This window comes from Myxocyprinus asiaticus, chromosome 31 (assembly GCF_019703515.2).
Source record: "Myxocyprinus asiaticus isolate MX2 ecotype Aquarium Trade chromosome 31, UBuf_Myxa_2, whole genome shotgun sequence".
Lineage (NCBI taxonomy): Eukaryota > Metazoa > Chordata > Actinopteri > Cypriniformes > Catostomidae > Myxocyprinus > Myxocyprinus asiaticus.
In genome coordinates this window covers 1,186,218-1,206,482 of record NC_059374.1, presented here as the reverse complement: position 1 = coordinate 1,206,482, position 20,265 = coordinate 1,186,218, and the positions used below count along the sequence as shown (strand labels likewise).

The 20,265-nt window shown below is 40.2% G+C and overlaps 1 protein-coding gene across 2 annotated transcripts in view; it reads left to right on the top strand.

The window, feature by feature from the left end:
* The window catches only part of si:dkey-77f5.3 (uncharacterized protein LOC326903 homolog), a 341,053-nt gene that overhangs the window by 166,643 nt on the left and 154,145 nt on the right, over positions 1-20,265 (top strand). The window contains exon 1 of one of the 2 annotated variants that reach the window (XM_051665213.1): positions 14,675-14,718. The exons of the other annotated variant lie outside the window; for it this stretch is intronic. The gene's annotated coding sequence lies outside the window, so the exon portion shown is untranslated. Of the gene's footprint in view, positions 1-14,674; positions 14,719-20,265 lie in introns of those variants that run through there. 2 annotated transcript variants of the gene reach the window in all.

Genomic DNA, 20,265 nt, shown 5'->3' with positions numbered 1-20,265 from the left:
AGAGAGAGAGAGAGAGAGAGAGAGAGAGAGATTAAGTGACAGCCAGAAAGCTGATTTCGCGATAGCTGGAGATAAAGCAGCCGTGTTCATCACTCAGAGACGCGGTTTTATGAGCGGGGCTCGTAAAAGTCCCTTGTTATTTGACTCTTTAATGGATGAACTCAGTTGCTGTCTCACCCACGATGGCGAAAATGCACAACAGTCCAATTTGGTTGGACCACAATACAGCAAACAAATTCGTGATAATTAATACCCTGAGTATTAATAATGAGCGGACATGGTGATCCGTAAACTGTACAAGCAAAAACCTTGAAACACAAGAATAACACGCTATAATATTCTATCTCTGCCCAGACGTAAACCTCTTACTTGAATCACATGAGGACACAGGTAGAATGTGTTTTCCTCCGTCTTTTAACTCTGACCCGGTTCCTTGAGGCTCGGGTGATGACTGGAGGCCGTTTCCTCGCGCTGTCGGCGGGCGGTACGGCTGTTGATTCTCGGCGGGCTGGCGGAGAACTCAGAAATGTCGACTTGATTGAAGATGGAAGAGAAATCTTTAATCTCTTCACTTCTGTAGGCCAACGGATGAAGATGCGAATTGCTCGGCAGTCTCCTTCGGATCCGTTAGAGTGTTCGGTTGAACACAGAGTAATCTTAGCTCGGCCAGCGAGATGGAGATTGTATGGCTACAGTTTCAAGTCGGACATTACTTCCTTAAGCCACGAGGTTGCACCGGAGAGCAGCAAAAAGCTACGTCCGTATTCGGTGAACTAAGTCGCTGGAAGCCACTTTGGAAGCATTTCAGAATTATTTGAAGTCCTGATGATGTCATGTTTGAGGGACGTTCTGTTGTGTGCCTCATCCAATAGGAGTTGAGAGCTCGATCCTTTAGAGGGCAAGGCTTCATGGATCTGTAGTCTGTTTTGGACTCCCTTTGTTTGATTTTGGCGCGATTTTTGTCAGTAAAATTTACGACTTAGAAGGAGGGGCTTGAGGAATGTTTTTTTATGACTGTTAGGCCTGCCTTTGTCTTCTGTCTGAATACATGAGGCCCAACACACTGTACAGTATACAATACACACAACATAGATAAACATTATTCAATAAAAAAAAAGTATACAGGTGCATCTCAATAAATTAGAATGTCATTGAAAAGTTCATTTATTTCAGTAATTCAACTCAAATTGTGAAACTCGTGTATTAAATAAATTCAATGCACACAGATTGAAGTAGTTTAAGTCTTTGGTTCTTTTAATTGTGATGATTTTGGCTCACATTTAACAAAAACCCACCAATTCACTATCTCAAAAAATTAGAATATGGTGACATGCCAATCAGCTAATCAACTCAAAACACCTGCAAAGGTTTCCTGAGCCTTCAAAATGGTCTCTCAGTTTGGTTCACTAGGCTACACAATCATGGGGAAGACTGCTGATCTGACAGTTGTCCAGAAGACAATCATTGACACCCTTCACAAGGAGGGTAAGTCACAAACATTCATTGCCAAAGAAGCTGGCTGTTCACAGAGTGCTGTATCCAAGCATGTTAACAGAAAGTTGATTGGAAGGAAAAAGTGTGGAAGAAAAAGATGCACAACGAACCGAGAGAACCGCAGCCTTATGAGGATTGTCAAGCAAAATCGATTCAAGAATTTGGGTGAACTTCACAAGGAATGGACTAAGGCTGGGGTCAAGGCATCAAGAGCCACCACACACAGACATGTCAAGGAATTTGGCTACAGTTGTCGTATTCCTCTTGTTAAGCCACTCCTGAACCACAGACAACGTCAGAGGTGTCTTACCTGGGCTAAGGAGAAGAAGAACTGGACTGTTGCCCAATGGTCCAAAGTCCTCTTTTCAGATGAGAGCAAGTTTTGTATTTCATTTGGAAACCAAGGTCCTAGAGTCTGGAGGAAGGGTGGAGAAGCTCATAGCCCAAGTTGCTTGAAGTCCAGTGTTAAGTTTCCACAGTCTGTGATGATTTGGGGTGCAATGTCATCTGCTGGTGTTGGTCCAGTGTGTTTTTTGAAAAGCAAAGTCACTGCACCCGTTTACCAAGAAATTTTGGAGCACTTCATGCTTCCTTCTGCTGACCAGCTTTTTAAAGATGCTGATTTCATTTTCCAGCAGGATTTGGCACCTGCCCACACTGCCAAAAGCACCAAAAGTTGGTTAAATGACCATGGTGTTGGTGTGCTTGACTGGCCAGCAAACTCACCAGACCTGAACCCCATAGAGAATCTATGGGGTATTGTCAAGAGGAAAATGAGAAACAAGAGACCAAAAAATGCAGGTGAGCTGAAGGCCACAGTCAAAGAAACCTGGGCTTCCATACCACCTCAGCAGTGCGACAAACTGATCACCTCCAAGTTACGCCGAATTGAGGCAGTAATTAAAGCAAAAGGAGCCCCTACCAAGTATTGAGTACATATACAGTAAATGAACATACTTTCCAGAAGGCCAACCATTCACTAAAAATGTTTTTTTTATTGGTCTTATGATGTATTCTAATTTTTTGAGATAGTGAATTGGTGGGTTTTTGTTAAATGTGAGCCAAAATCATCACAATTAAAAGAACCAAAGACTTAAACTACTTCAGTCTGTGTGCACTGAATTTATTTAATACACGAGTTTCACAATTTGAGTTGAATTACTGAAATAAATGAACTTTTCCACGACATTCTAATTTATTGAGATGCACCTGTATATAGTATATATAGAATGTACAGTATTGTACTGTATTGACATTCAGGTTGTCGGTTGATAGTCAGTTGTTAAGAGAGAATATAATATAATAATAATATAATTTATGACAGTCCGGTGTGAGATATAAGAGTAAGAGTAATAAAGTGCAGTGCTGATGTATTTTGATCGTGGGAGATCAAGAGTTCAAAAGTCTGATTGCTTGGGGGAAGAAGCTGTCATGGAGTAGGCTGGTGCGGGTCCTGATGCTGCGATACCGCCTGCCTGATGGTAGCAGTGAGAACAGCCCATGGCTCGGGTGGCTGGAGTCTCTGATGATCCTCCGAGCTTTTTTCACACACCGCCTGGTATATATGTCCTGGAGGGAGGGAAGCTCACCTCCGATGATGTGTCTGGCAGTTCGCACCACCCTTTGCAGTGCTTTGCGGTTGTGGGCTGTGCTATTGCTGTACCAGGTGGAGATGCAGCCAGTCAGGATGCTCTCTACAGTGCAGGTGTAGAACCGTGTGTGGATGTGGTGGTTCATTCCAAACCTTGTCAGCTGTCTCAGGAAGATGAGGCGTTGATGAGCCTTCTTCACAACGACTTCAGTGTGGATGGACCATGTGAGTTCCTCAGTGATATGGACACCCAGGAACTTGAAGCTGCTGACTCTCTCCACTGGTGCTCCATTGATGGTGATGGGACTGTGTTCTCTGTCTTTTCTTCTGAAGTTCACCACAAGCTCCTTTGTCTTACTGACAGTGAGGGAGAGGTTGTGCTCCTGACACCAATGTGTCAGAGTGTGCACCTCCTCTCTGTAGGCTGTTTCATCATTGTCAGTGATCAGACCTACCACCGTCGTGTCATCAGCAAACTCAATGATGGCATTGGAGCTATGTGTTGCCACACAGTCATGTGTGTACAAGGAATACAAGAGTGGGCTAAGAACACAGCCCTGTGGGGCTCCAGTGTTGAGGGTCAGTGATGAGGAGATGTTGCTGCCTATTCTAACCACCTGGTGTCTGCTTGACAGGAAGTCCAGGATCCAGCTGCACAGCGAGCTGTTTAAGCCCAGAGCCCGGAGTTTCTCATCAAGCTTGGAGGGCACTATGGTGTTGAATGCTGAGCTGTAGTCTACAAACAGCATTCTCACATAAGTGTTCTTTTTTTCCAGGTGGGAGAGAGCAGTGTGTATTGTAGATGCAATGGCATCATCAGTGGAGCGGTTGTTGCGGTAAGCAAACTGCAGCGGGTCAAGAGAGAGAGGCAGCACAGAGCAGATGTAATCTCTGATTAGTCTCTCAAAGCATTTGCTGATGATGTGGGTCAGAGCAACAGGACGCCAGTCATTTAAGCAAGTGATTTTTGATTGCTTTGGAACAGGCACAATGGTGGACGTTTTAAAGCATGTGGGAACTACAGACAAAGAGAGGGAAAGGTTGAAAATGTCCGTAAAAACACCAGCCAGCTGGTTCGCGCACACTCTGATGACGCGGCCCTGAATGCCGTCTGGACCCGCGGCTTTACGGATATTCACCCATCGGAAGGATCGGGTTACATCTGCTACAGAGACGGAGAGTGAACTAACCTCTGTAGCTTCAGCCGCGAGAGCTCTCTCCATGAGGGAGGTGTTATTTCCCTCAAAATGAGCATAAAAAGTATTTAGCTCATCCGGGAGAGAGGCAGCGGTGTTCATTGCAGAGTTTTTATTCCCTTTAAAGTCAGTGATGATGTTAATTCCCTGCCACATGCTTCTAGAGTTGGTGGTGTTAAACTGTCCTTCAATCTTGTTCCTGTACTGATGTTTTGCTCTTCTGATAGTTTTTCGGAGGGCATAACTGGCTTGTTTATGCTCCTCCGTGTTCCCGGAATTAAAAGCGGAGGTCCGCACATTAAGTGCCACGGGAACATTGCTATTAATCCATGGCTTCTGGTTCGGATAGATCCGTATTTTTCTGGCCGGAAAGACGTCCTCTACGCACTTTCTGATGAAACACATTACGCTATTAGCGTAAAGCTCGATGCCATCTTCAGAGGCGGACTGGAACATCTCCCAGTCCACGTGATCGAAACAGTCTTGTAGCGTAGAGTTTGATTGGTCTGACCAGCACTGGATCGTTCTGAGGTTGGGTGCTTCCTGTTTCAGTTTCTTCCTGTAAGTGGGCAGAAGCAGAATGGAAGAGTGGTCCGATTTGCCAAATGGGAGGGATTTGTAGCCTTCCCGGAAGGGAGAGTAGCAATGGTCCAAAACCCGGTCCCCTCGTGTGTTGAATCTAATGTGCTGGTGGTATTTTGGTGCGACTGATTTTAAACTGGCTTTATTAAAGTCCCCGGTCACAATGAACGCGGCCTCAGGGTGCGCGGTTTCCTGCTTGCTTATAATCCCATACAGTTCCTTGAGTTCCCGGTCTGTGTCGGCTTGTGGTGGGATGTACACAGCAGTGATAATGACCGCTGTGAATTCCCTCGGTAGCCAGGATGGTCGACACAGAAGCATGAGAAATTCCAGATCAGGAGAGCAGAAAGACTTGATAGAATGTACGTTCCTCTGATCACACCAGGATTTGTTGATCATAAAACATACGCCACAACTTCTGCTTTTACCTGAGAGGTCTTTCACTCTGTCCGCTCGGTGCACGGAGAACCCCGCGGGTTCAATGGCTGAGTCTGGAATCTCCGCAGACATCCAAGTTTCTGTAAGGCAGATAATACAGCAGTCCCTCGTCTCTCGTTGGAAAGAGATCCGCGCTTTCAGCTCGCAGAGCTTGTTATCCAGAGACTGAACATTTGCCAGTAGAATAGTGGGTAGCGGGGGTCGATTTGCGTGGCGTCTTACTCTGATGAGAACGCCGGCTCTGTTTCCCCTTTTCCTCCTGCGTTTCTGCGTCCAGGCTGCCCAGACAAAGGGCTCCGCTTGTGTGTTTGTAAACAGCGGGTTGGCATTGAGGAATTTGAAGTCTGGTTTACGGTGTGTGATTGCAGAACCAATGTCCAAAAGTGTTGGTCTGTCATAGACAATAAGGCAGACAACATCCAAGACAAAAAACATAAGAATTGTAAACAAAACAAACAAAACACTACCATGTTGTGTCGGAGCTTGCAACGCAGTAGCCATCACGTGCTAAATAGATACAATCATGGATACAATCATGGAAATCATAATTACTGATTTCTGTATTTACAATTAGAGGTTTTGCAAGCACATTACTGTGTTTTCTAACAGCATTTTACACACATTTGGATGAATGCTGGTGTGTGATCCGTAGTTTTGTTTGTTTTTGGAACTTTACAACTGCTTAGTATGAATCATTTAAGTCAATGTCATTTTTTCTAAGATTACTGCATCAGACTGATATCCATCAGGGATTTATTTAATCTTGCACAATTCCCTACCGGCCAGATACGAGCCACTTCTCTTTGACTAGTCAGTGTGTAAGGGGCTGTTTACACAGAATGCTTTTTTGCATTGTCCATCTGCCCAATTTTTTAATGATTTTTCTATGTAAACATGAGCTAGATAGACGTTTCAACGTGTTTCATCTAGCTTTTTAACACAAGAACACGTGATGTCCTAATGACCCCAAGTCTCCACTTTCTCTCTGGTTTGGCTGTTGGTCATTGGCTTTCCTGTGTGTTGCGTGTCTGTCAGTCTTACAGTTTAGATTCATTCATTCAAAAACCCTCACTGTTGTTGAGCCAAACATACTGCTCTTTTCAATTCTAGAATCTAGAATCTAATAGTTACAGTATATATTTTACAATATATTGCTCCTTCAAATAGCTTTAATGTAGTTAGCTTCTTTTTAGGTTGTAGTTTTTCAAGGGTAGTCATATTCAAGGATAGTTTAACTGCTTTAACCCTTATGCTGTGTTCTGGTCATTTTGACCTGGACAACTTTTTTTTTTTTACTTAATCCAGTTGGAATACAATTCCTGTATCTGAAAACACAAAAAATTGACAATTTTCTTTACATTTTTATGGTTTTATTTCACTTTGTTACACTTGTTGAAAATGAATGGATTAGACTACAAAATACAAAATTCAGAAATATTGAGTGTTCAGGAGCATCACAATCCTTTAGATGAGCACATATGTGGATGTGTGTTTTCACACACAAAGTCACACACACACTCGGACATGTGCGCGCACACACACACACACACAATGTGTGTTGAGCAACCTTTAGTGCATCTTCTTTCCATGTACACTCTTTGAGGAATATTTCCAGATCTACACATATTATGTTGTGTTTTGGCTCATTTGAATCAGGATAGTCTGATGTATGTTACAATATGTCATTGTCTATGTTATATGTATGTTTCAGGAAGTAATTAGGAAAAAGGTGACAAAAAAACATTCCTGTTTATTATCTTTATATTTGTCTGTGGGAATTTCATACACTAAAAGTCACTGCAGTTTGACCTCTGAGTTGCATTTTACTAACTGAGACCTTTCCAACAATATATAACACATGGCTATCTCATCTTTTTTATGTTTTTACCTACTCTGAATATAATTGTTGTGATAACAAATTTGCAAATGATGAGAATGAAACAGTTATTCTTTGTCAGCAAATTAAAAAGCATTATTTAAGAACTGATTGGATCAGCTAAATGCATTGTAAAGTCCAGATTCTAAGCTTTAAAATGACACCTGTTTTGTTTAGATCAAGCAAAGTGGTTATTAATTTATTACATAACTATTTTTATTTTTATTTTTATTTTATTTTTGCCTGCAGGGAGTGCCCCCCACTAGACTGGTATGAGCTCAGTTCAATGAATCATTCTATCAATTATTTCTTTTTGATAGATAGCAATATGAGAGATTTATTAACAATCTTAGTGGGCCGGTCATTTTTGACCATGAACACAAAATGTGTTAGCCCAAACTAACACAACACAAGGGTTAAATTGTGCAAGTTACTAGGATTTAGGCCTACAGGGTTTACCGGCATTCCATATTTATGACAATGAAGTTGAAATACTGGATAACTTTACACAGACAAGGTTAGTAATTGATTTTTCACATTAGAGTTATGTTAACACGTATTGGGGCGGATTCCTGGACAGGGATTAACATTAGTCTTAGACAAAAATGCACATTTAACTGAAAAAGCATTTCTCAGACATGGTTTAAAATAGTCTCAGACTTTCCCTAATCTTGATTTTTAAAGTCTGATTTCCAGAAGGAGGATCAGAGCTAGTCTAGGTCTAAGTGAAGGAATAACATAAACCTGGCCAGAGGCAGGTTTAACTTAAGATTAACTGATGTTGGCCTCCAGGCTGACCTTGGCAACAGAGGAAAATGGATTACTTGGACTATTTCAATGATGATGAAAGAGCACCACCAAGACCAGACAGAAGGGCAATTATAGACAGGAGCAACCCACTGAATGATTTTGTTGAAATCAACTTTCTTGACCGTTTCCGTATGTAAAAACACAATGCAGCAACACAAAATTTGTTTGCTTGAACCAAAGCTTTCATCTCACTCTTTTAGGGGAAGGCCTATTCCTGCTTCGCTGCAAGTACTGATCACCTTGAGGTATTTGGCATGTGGAACATTCCATCATGAAACAGGAGATTTGTGTGGCATAAGTGAACCAACTGTGTGCAAAATAGTCAACAAAGTCTGCAATGCTATATGTGAACTGAAAGATAACTACATCAAGTTCCCTGACGCTGCTGCCCTAGCCATCTACAAGGTGGAGTTCTATGAACATGGTTAATTCCCTGGAGTCATTGGCTGTATTGATGGATGTCATGTTCCCATAAAGTGTCCCTCTACAACAGATGCTGAAGAGTACAGAAATCGTAAAAACTGGTTCTCAATAAATGTACAAGGTGTGTGCACTCCCACTATGCAGTTTTCCAACATTGTTGTACGTTGGAAACTCGTGACTCAAGGATTTTCCAAAACTCCTCTTTGTATGCTCAGTTGGAAGGAGGCCAACATAATGGAATAATACTTGGTGACAGTGGGTATGCACAGACCAACTTCTTGTTCACCCCCATCTTCATGCAGTCACACCTGAGCAACAGCGGTACAACCAAGCTCACATCCGCACTAGAGGTCTAGTGGAGCGCATGTTTGGCGTATGGAAGAGCCGTTTCCAATGTCTCAGAAACACATTGCGCTTTGAACCAAGAAGATGCTGTATTGTGATAATTGCAACAGCAGTGCTTCACAATTACATCAAACAGCGTGGCTGGCCAGATCCTGAAGTAGAAGATGACAATGACCCAGAGATTCCCATAGTTGAGGCCAACAATGACAGATATGGACTTGCCTGCAGAGATGCTTTTGCTTTGCAGCATTTCTCACAAAGAAACTCAAATAATTGAAAACAACATTTTTTTCAATATTTTTTTTTTTCAGAAACAGACATGCCAGGACCCTAAACTGGACAGTGTTGACACTGGTGCTGCTTCATGTTTCTGTCCTCCTCCTTCATAGCTAACTCAACATGAAGTATTTTCATCTTCATTTCATGTTCTTCTTTTGAATACTTTAATTTGTGCTCATGAAATTCCATGGCCAGTATCTCATGTATGGTCAGTCTCTTGGTCCTTCGGCCCGGATTAGTGACACCATCTTCCCTCCTGGCTGCTTCAGATGTAGTGGGCTGACCTGCATCCTGTCTCAGGCCATCCAAGCTCTGGTGATCAACTGGAAAACATTGTATTGATGCACTAAAGAACAATATTTAAGTTGTGTTTATTACTTATTTTTGTTATGGGAGTATAAGAAATAATGGAAGCATTACATATTCCCTGAAGTGTGAGGATGGCACATGTTGAATGAATTTTGCCTACCAAATGAGGACTGGACTGGCACCCCATCTGAACTGTCCAGATGGTCATCATCGGGGATACCTTCCAGGGGTTGCTGGCTATCAATGAGCGCAGTCAACAAGTCTCCTAGGTCATCAGTCTCTGGTCTTTCTGGAGGTCCACCACCAGTCTTGAAACACTCCTATGAGCAACTGCATTTGTCTTCTTTAAATGTATTTTTATGTTTTTCCAGAGGATCTTAAAAAGATGACAATTTTGAAATTATGTTAGTACTTATTATACTGTTTGTTACATTTCTGGATCACAAATATATTTAGGTCCCACTGTGTTGTGTTACACAAAACAAACTCTTCAAGGTAACTGATTTGTAAAAGTGGGCCAACTTAATAAATACAGTATCTTACCTGAAGTTGTTGGACTGTCCTTTTGAGTTGAATTCCTTGCAAATTTTACTCCAGGCATTCTTTTTCTTGTTTTCAGTTGATGAGTCATGCTGTTTGTTCTCAATAATTGGGTGGTTTGACGCAATTTGCTTCAAGAGATTTTTTTCAAATTCACAGAAATTCTTTGAAAGTTTTCTTTTACCTTTGTCCATTGTTTGATTGGATGATTTACTCCAGTTCCACACAACGCTACTGTTTGTTAGGGTTCCAACCCTGGTTTTCCAAGTGTCCTCACGTCAGCACTATGTGCACATCATTAAACTAATCAGGCTTCACAAAAAGTAGCTGATTAGTCCTTATTTACCTTAGTCTGTGACTCCCTAGTCTAGAAGTAATTAATCTCAAATTAAGAAATGTCTCAAAAAGCCATTTTTTTAGTCTGGATTAATTTAAGAAGAATTAGCCTAGGTTTGACTTAATTTAATCCCTGTCTGGGAAACCGCAACAATATGTTTAATAATAATAGGTTGCTAGGGAGGGTAGAGTCACATGGGGTAACCTCCTCATGGTCGCTATAATGTGGTTCGCTCTCGGTGGGGTGCGTGGTGAGTTGAGCGTGGTTGCCTCCACACACGCTATGTCTCCGTGGCAATGCGCTCAACAAGCCACGTGATAAGATGTGCGGGTTGACGGTCTCAGACGCGGAGGCAGCTGGGATTCATCCTCTGCCACCTGGACTGAGGCGAATCACTACGCCACCATGAGGACTTAAAAAGCACATTGGGAATTGGGCATTCCAAATTGGGTGAAAAAGGGGAAAAAAATCAACAACAAAAAAAAAAACTTGGATTAAACCAGAAATATTCCTTGTAAGAATAAATATCTATGAACTTATATTAGGTCTCAAGCAGTTCTGGTTTTGGTGGCAATACCCGCTTTCAAAATATCAGAATCTTTGATTTGCAAACTGTTTTATCATCTTTTCATACTTTTGTACCATAATTGATATGCAGCTAATTGTCCCAAAACTCTTTTATTTTGTAGTTTGGCAAGCTCCAATTTTGCAGTAGCTCCTTCAACACTGTTGCTGGTTAACATGTATTATTCATCTAATTGAATAGATTGTGATGTATGGATGCATTTTTGGCCAGGATGAGGAGGAGTATTACATATTTGCTAGAAATGAAACTTTGTGTCTGACCTCGCAATGTCTTTTTAAACTTGTAACCTGTGCAGGTTGTTTCTGTGTGAGAATGAAAGCTTTGGTCTGTGTTTCGTTTGATGTGTGTTTCCCAGCAGTGCGAGAGATGGAAGTGAATGTAACTCAATCACACACAGCAGACTTGTGTCTAGGCTGATATCACACACGTCTTTCAGTGTGAACACATTCACACAAGACACATCCAGCAATGTTCATTGGCAGTGTTGACGATGTTTTATTGGGGTTTTGATGTGTCAAGTATTGAAGCAACGTTCTGTCTCTCGCTGTGTCAGACTGAGGTTACATGCTGCACCTTTGATGAGGTTAAATTGAGACTGTCAGGAGACTTTCAGCAGAGCTGCACACATATAATGCGCTGACAAACATGTCACACATTTTCAAACATCAGAATGTCTTGACCCTGAGATCAGAAAAAGGTTTCAGACTTAAAGTGCATATGCATTCACTTTATTAGTGCAGTTTTCTTTCCTGTATTGATGAGTTTCTTGTTGAAACAGGAATTTGGGGTGGCACATATCAAAGTCTCATCCCCCTTTTAAATAGCCAGTAGGTTTTTTCAAGTAAAAGTCATGATCCATGATTTGCTACTTGTTAATGGGTTACAGATGCTGTTAGGGGGAGAGACGTTCTCATTTTAGAAAGCATTTTAATTCTACAAAAATCTGTGTAGTGCGATGTGATTCATCAATATTTTCATAAGGTTGACCCTTATGAAAAATTCTATGTAAGAAGCCTCTGACAGAGTGCCTGCGAAACATGAGGGAGAGAAATAACAAAACACACAGAACAAACCGTCAAACTCACTGGAGCCGTGACAGAAAGCACAACTGGACCCACCTCTTTGAAATTCTCATTGGTCATCAGATGCCTACGTCACAGTGCGTAGTTTTTTACTGAGTTAATTATACTTTCTATTCAGAGTGATCTCTAACTCCAGTGCTTGCACAATGGCATCCTCGCAGGTCCAGGACCAGAGCAGGGATGGTACTGCTGCAGATTTTATTAATATAAAAGTGCTGTAATTCAGCGGTCATATAAGAACTTTAAAATGTTGTGTTATTGTAGTGACAGATCTCAGTATCAGAATTTGTTCTTAGTCTTCTCCTGAGTCTCACAGAGATGCTGGTTTAGTCTGGTTTAGTCCAGCTGATGGTGTAGCAGTTTAACATAAATATCTTGATTCTCTATGTGATCTGGGTTTCTATACATGCATGTGTTTTATGCAAATTAGGCTCATTAGTAATCTTTTCATTGCAGTCACATGACATGTTTGATTGAGTGAGTCGAGACTAATGACACGTAATGCTGTGTGTTTGATAGATGTGCTGATGTCGCAGAGGAAGAAAGACTGCGAGTTACTGAAGAAGCTTTAATGAAACCTGATAGAGTGATAGAAACAGAGGGATATTAAAGGGGAGGAGAGAGAGAAATAAAGAAAACAGAGATCACTGTGATTAGTGCGAGTTGATGTCACTCTCCATGAATGGATTACAAAGTAGGATGCAAAAAAATATATATAAAAGAGACCAATTTTGGTCAATGGTCAGTGACAAGAGGTGCTTCACCTTCAGAATATGTTGTTTATCCACTTCAGGAGGTCAAACTAAATATTATATGAGCTCTTGTATTTTGTATTCATTATATAGGCTATGAGGTTTTTAATTTGGCTACCCTGTGACTAAAATGTGGGACAAAATCAAAAAGTTCAGTCATGACAACTCTCGAAAAGATTCAGCAATGTTAAAGGGATAGTTTACCCAAAATTTTTAATTCTCTCATCATTTAGATGAGAGAATAGGCGTGGGTGAGAACAGATCAATATTTATGTCCTTGTTTACAATAAATTCTCCTTCCTGCTCAGTACGTGGCGAGATGTACAAAGAATGCGAATTGCCAAAAACAAAAGAATAAGAATGTGGATTAAAGGTGGAGATTTACAGTAAAAAAAGGACTTAAATATTGATCTGTTTCTCACCCACATCTATCATATCACTTCAGAAGACATGGATTAAACCACTGGAGTCATATGAATTACTTTTATGATGCATTTATGTGCTTTATTGAGCTTTAAAGTTGACTTGCATAAATATTCTTCTAAAAATCTTCATTTGTGTTCTGCAGAAGAAAGAAAGTCAAACACATCTGGGATGACATGAGGGTGAGAAATGATTAGAATTTTCAGTTTTGGGTGAACTATCTCTTTAATGTGGGTGTGACATATTGATAAGATATTGGACTAAATCTACAATGCTGCTGCTGCACACTTAGAAAAACACAAGACATGCTGCATCTAGCATGTATGACATGCAGCTGCACAAATAGACTGAAATACAATCCCCATGTAGCAGATCTAGACAAGTGGTGCAGGGGAGGAGGAGGGTTTCAGAGAAAACTCGCAGAGCACGCAACAATGAAACTGTCTTTTTTGCAAATGGAGTGTAGAGGGTATATTTTGAAATATATAATTTTTATATGAGAGACTTTTATTTTGATGGGCGATCTGGTTTTCACACACCAGACATGCTGAGTGCGGAGAACCTAGAGGAGAGCAGATCCGCGAGAGTGCCATGTCACTTTAAAGTTGAGATTTTTCCTTTGAAAAGCCAACAGAAGACACAAGACGGTTAAGTACTGACAGCACTTTGTTTTATGAGTCGTGATTCTAGTTTTGCTGCTGTGATTAAAGTGGAAGACACAGGTTTTCTTCTTTTGTTAATTGCATCGGAAGATGGTGGATGGTATTAGAGACTGACTGTGAGCACAAAGAAGGTTGCTAAAATCAAGTGTTTCGCTCAGAACACTATCATTTCTGACAGAACAGCAGTTACTGTACATTTTTGTGTTTTAAAGCACTACAGAGTCATTTGCAGACTGTGAAACTGATCAAAAGAGACAAGAGTGAAACTGTTGGGTCGATTATGTGCACTTACTAGTGTGCATGTGAGTTTTTGTCAAGTTTAACACTATATTTTTGAAGAAACTGAAGATTTTTGTGTTTTTGTACATTATTGTGAACTTCGAAACTGTCACAAAGACATTTAAATTTTTTTTATTTTTATAATCCTGCTCTGTTCACGTGTCCGGTGCACGTGTATTGCTGATGTCGCAGTGCACCACTGTGAAAGAGAGATCACTCCGCACTTTCGCACGGCTGTTAAAGTAACGCGGACATCTCATGTCTTCAGTTATTGTTGTTACCCTGCCATCCAGATGACATCTCCTTGCTGACTCATCTCGGTTCACCTAAGTTCATCTAAAAGCCAGCTAATTCCACCTCAAATCACCCCTTCTCATCCCAACTCATCTCACTGCAGCTCATCATTGCTACAGACTGGTATCCCCTTCTATTCATTCTTGAATATTGAACATTGAACTAAAAGTTTATACAGGTGCATCTCAATAAATTAGAATGTCGTGGAAAAGTTCATTTATTTCAGTAATTCAACTCAAATTGTGAAACTCGTGTATTAAATAAATTCAATGCACACAGACTGAAGTAGTTTAAGTCTTTGGTTCATTTAATTGTGATGATTTTGGCTCACATTTAACAAAAACCCACCAATTCACTATCTCAAAAAATTAGAATATGGTGACATGCCAATCAGCTAATCAACTCAAAACACCTGCAAAGGTTTCCTGAGCCTTCAAAATGGTCTCTCAGTTTGGTTCACTAGGCTACACAATCATGGGGAAGACTGCTGATCTGACGGTTGTCCAGAAGACAATCATTGACACCCTTCACAAGGAGGGTAAGCCACTGGATAACAAGTTCAAAGTTCCTTTCAGCTTGCACCATTCAGAGTTTCATGCCTGAACTTTGTCATTTTAAAACCCTGATTTGTGTGATTTTGTTGTTTTCTTGCAATAAACATGAAATAAACATTAACGTTAAATAAATAAAGCAGATTCAATTCAAATAGATACAGTATGTGATATAAAAATGTTCAGAGTGGGTGACTGTACTATGAAAAATAAGTTTGATCATTTTTCTTACAATAACTAGTAACAGGGTTGAATGGTTGAGCTTGATAAATGCAGTCAACATTAAAATTTGTGTGTAAATTGAGAAAATGGAATGATGTCACTTCCTATGTGTCACAGATATATTGAGCAGGGAAATCAGAAAAATATGGGACACAGCCAGATATTATGTTTTTGATGACTATAAGTGACACTTGTTTGTGGAGTCTGGTATTTTCACATAGTTTGAAGTTCTTATATTCTTTTATTATTGTCACTTTGTGTAAAAATCTTTTGAAGAACCAGGACTGATAGAATAATCATATTTTGCAGAAAAGAGTCACAGTCACAGTGCAGGACATTTACACTGCCAGTTTAAAGATGAAAAAGCAGCTTTAGCATTTGTTATTCATCTTCATTCATTTCTTTGATTCTTTAATCATTTTCTTTCACAGTGTGAGCTCTTTATTCATGCTGCATCATGTGAAGAATGTGCGGTGAGGACTGAAGGAGGTTCACTGCTGACTGATAAAGATTCACCAACACAGTCTCATGACAATTCTTGATAATTTGTATGACATGGCGAAATCGTACAATAATGTACAAATTGCCTTGTATGAAAATGTACAGCTTTTTTCGCAGACATACCAACAAATCAATAAACACAACTTCAAATCGATACAATACAGGCATTAAATATTTGCTTACCTCCTATCCAACACTTTCTTTTAATAAAACTAATTGTCTTGAACACATTTTGTTACTCATTGTGCAATAAAAAGACTGATGCATGCCAATATCTATTAAAATCAAAGTTAGGTTTAGGGTTTGGGTTAGGGGTTGAGTTTAAGAAAAATCGTGAGAACACCCATTCAGAACTCCAATATTCCTCTTTCTTCGGTTCTACACAAGAGTAGAAGTCGTACATTTTGTATGAGCCAACTCATACGATTTCTTCGATTGATTGAAATTGTTAAAGATCAATGTTGTTTGGATGAGAGGCTCTAAACGCTTTTTTTGGGGGGTCCCACTTGGAAGGCGTGCATCTCTGGGAGTCTGTGGGAGCCTTATTAGCACTTTTTGCATTTGAAACTTTATCAGATTTTTACTGGGCATTGTGCTCTCAATCAATGTACAGTATTTTTGTCCCGCCAAGAAACCTGGCTTTCCTATATATTGATTGGTGGATTTCATCCAGTCAGTCAAATGCAGAATGCTTGCCATATTGCTGGCAAAGTTAGTTGAATTCTGCAGTTGCACATTTAGATTAACATTTATAATCTTGTCTTTTTACATTAGCATTTGTAAATATTGAGTTCTGAGCTTGTTCATTCGTGTTTGTTAAGTAAGTTCAATGTTTAGTACTTCAGTGTAATAGGTGAGCAATTTAGCTTATTTGGCAGCAACATTAGTCATGTTCCCATTGCAAATTTAATTTATTTGTAAAAAAACTGAATATTGCAGAAACAATTTGTGAATAAAGCAGCATTTCCATCGCACGTGTTTAATAGAACAAAATCATCACTTCTGGGGAAATTGGCGCAAAATAGAAATGAAAATGGAAGTTGAAGCTATTTTATTAAATGTAATGAATAACTTCTGGTTTAAAGCCCGCAGACAAAACACTCTGACGAACTTCATGTTTGCAAGCGATTAACAGCATATGCCTTATGTCTGGGAGTGACAACATATCAAAATAGTGTAAATTAATGTATTAAAAGAGAACTCACATGTACAGTATTGATTCAGTTCTTAACAGGAACTAGATGTTTTTCATCTGTTCATCATGCTTTTGTTGCTCATCTCATTTCTCTTCCTCTCTCTGGGGGATTCTTGCTTGACGACTGCAGCACACTTGATCTCTAGGGTGAATGATGTGAGTAGTGTGCACTACTCTGTCTGTCTCATAATGTCAGGAGTTCTCAAGTCATACTCCCTTGATCTCATGGCAATACAAACCTCCCAACAACATCTGTGTAATTCAACAGGAAACTCTATCCAGAGTCTATCCAGGACTGTTTTGTGTCATTTCAAAAGTCAACGTGAAATCAAACTTTAGAAAAAATTAAATTGAAGATAAGAAGGGAAAAGGGCAATTATCCATTCATGGATCATTGTGGAACACGTAACTAAAGAATAAAAAAAAAAAAATTGAGGTCACGTGACGTTATGCAAGAAGCAGACGTGTGAGCGACGAGCTCTGCGCACTTTGCTAAATTTTTTATTATTTTAATGTTATTATCTGCTGAAATTTGATAAACCCAGTTACACATTTGCTCTTTGAGGCAAAACATGGCAAAGAAGTCAAAATCCTCGGGCTCTGGAGACATTAAAAGACACTTACATGTACAGGATGAAAACCCCGACAGGCCTACAGACCGGGGACTCAATTTGGATGGCGCGGTGGGAGAGGTGATCCAGCGTCAGTTGTCCAACATGTCGGTGATGTTGACGAAGGTTCTTGCTGACTTGGAGGATCTCGCTGTAATATGTCGATCAATTACGGCGATGGAAATAAAATTCTCTGAGTTAGTTACAAGAGTGACTGATGTTGAGAGACGAATCGATTGTCTGGAATCTTCGGAGAGGGAATTAACCACTAATCCACCTGCGACCAAAGTTGATTTGGAACATATTCTTGAAAAGCTTGAAGATCTTGAGAATAGAAGCCGCAGGAGTAATGTTCGAATTGTTGGAATTCCTGAGCATGAGGAGGGCAGAGATATGGAGAAATTCCTAGATGAGCTTTTCACGAGTCTGCTCGACATAACAGGCCACAAGCTGGAAATCGAGTGAGCTCACAGAGTCCCAGCTCACAGATCTGCTGAGGGAGACAGGCCTCGATCAATTCTGGCCAGATTTCTGAGATCATCCGATAAAGATCTCGTGTTGCTCCAGGCGAGGAGCAAAGGACAGCTTACTTGGAAGAACCATAATATTTTCTTGTTCCCGGACTTTGCGAACTCAACAAGAGAGAAACATGATCGGTTCAAGGAATGTAAGAAACTCTTACATCAGAAAAAGATCTCGTTTGCTCTGATGTTCCCGGCCAAATTGAGAATAGAAACGAAGGACGGTCGCAAAGTATTTACATGTCCCAATCAGGCAATGTCTTTTATTGAATCAATGGGTGAGTAAACCATTGGGTGTTTCTCATGTGAGTGGGTCAACTCGCTGTACTTACTCTGGCTTTTTAGGAAGCTGGGAGTCATTTTGGTTTCTTTTTGCTTTTTGCGTTGGCTCTGCCGAGCGGCTGGAGTTTGTTTTGTGAATAACACTTTTCCTTAAAGAAGCTTTTGCATTGACGGAAGATTACTTTTGCATTGAAGTTCCCAGCCAGTTTGAGAGTGGACACTACGGATGACCGCAAAATATCTACATGCTCACACAAAGGATGTGTTTTATAAAGTTGACGGATTATGTAAGTCATGGTATATACTTTTATACGGCCTCCGAGTGAGTTGACTCGACCATCCGGGCAATCAGGATGCCGGTTTTGTTTCTTTTTGTATTGGTTCCGCCTAGCGGCTGGATCTTGTTCTATTGAATAACACTCCTTTGGAACAGCTGTGGATTAATCTGTTCGTTCTTCGTGCTTATTTCTTCTGCTGGCTGGAGTTTGTTTTGTTGAGTATTTTTACGGGACATTGGAATGATTACGTCATCCGCTGAACTCATAACGGCTGGCTCACTGATCATTCGTTTGTCTGTCTGAGGAATCTGATCGGTTTTATATCAGCTGGAATTTGTTTTGTGGAAGATCACACCTTTGAGACAGTTCTGTGAATTAATCTACACGTTCTTTGTGTTCATTCTTATTGGCTGGGGTTTATTTTACAAAGTATTTTCTGTTATGTAATTTTATTTCACAAATTTATGAGGCAAAATTGAGCAATCCAACGGCAAAGTTGTCGTGGGGGCTCGTGGTCGTTCATGGACCTTTTGAGTTTAGAGGGATTGTCGCCGGTTGGTGCTTCCGTGCGCGGGGTTAATGTGCACGTTTTTCTTTTTTCTGTTTGTTTTGTTCGGGGTGAAGTTCGAAGTCTGATTGTTTCACTAATGGGGAATGTGGTCTGTATAATTTTGTTTTTGACACAATTTATTTTTTCCACTATATCAAAATGTCAGATTTTAATATGAGTGTGCTCTCTCTCTCCACATGGAATGTAAATGGGTTGGGGCACCCCATAAAAAGAAGGAAGGTTATTACTTTTCTTAAACGTAAGAAATATGATATTGTGTTTCTTCAAGAAACACATCTCTCCCCACAGGAAGCTGAAAAATTTGGGAAGATATGGGGTGGACATGTTTTCTTTAGTGTTGGCGCAAGTAAGAGCAAGGGAGTCATTATATTGATTAATAAACATCTACAATTCAAATGTCTCAAACAGATTAAAGATAAATTAGGGAGAGTCATTATTGTTTTAGCTGAAATTCAAGGGCAAAGGTTGATTTTGGCTAATATTTACGCACCTAACGCTGATGAACAGGGCTTTTTTATAGATCTTGAAGGGATGTTGCAAGCCGCTGGCACCCCTCATGATATAATATTGGGAGGAGATTTTAATCTATTGATGGACTCAGTCCTTGATCACAGTGAAGCAAAAGTGTGTAAACCCCCTAGAGCAACATTGATGCTTCACAGGATGTGTAAAAATCTTGGATATTTGGAGACTTTTGAACCCATCTGGTAGGGACTATACATTTTTTTCATCAGTCCATAAGATTTATTTCTTTATTTTTTATTTTTTTTTTATATCCAAATCCCTCATTTCATCTGTTGTTGACTGCTCAATTGGAAATATCTTAGTCTCAGTTCATGCCCTGGTGAGTTTAGAGGTGTTGCCATATACAGAGAAAAAGAAATCATATAGTTAGCACCTTAATATGTCCCTATTGCAAAATCCTGATTTCCAACAAATGTTAAAGACTGAAATCAGTGTTTATATGGAGACCAACTGGTCCTCAGTATCCTCTGTGGGCGTGGCTGGGGAGGCACTTAAGGCGGTTCTTAGGGGTCGGATCATACAGTATGCCTCATTCACCAAAAAATCCAAAGCACGAGAACTCGTGGAGTTGGAAGAGAATATTAAAAGTGCTGAGGTAGAGCTGAAGCGCCATATGTCAGCTGATGGCCTCAGAGAATTGACCCAATTGAAATATAGATATAATACTATTTTGTCGCGGAAAGTGGAGTTTTGGTTATTCAGGGCAAGAC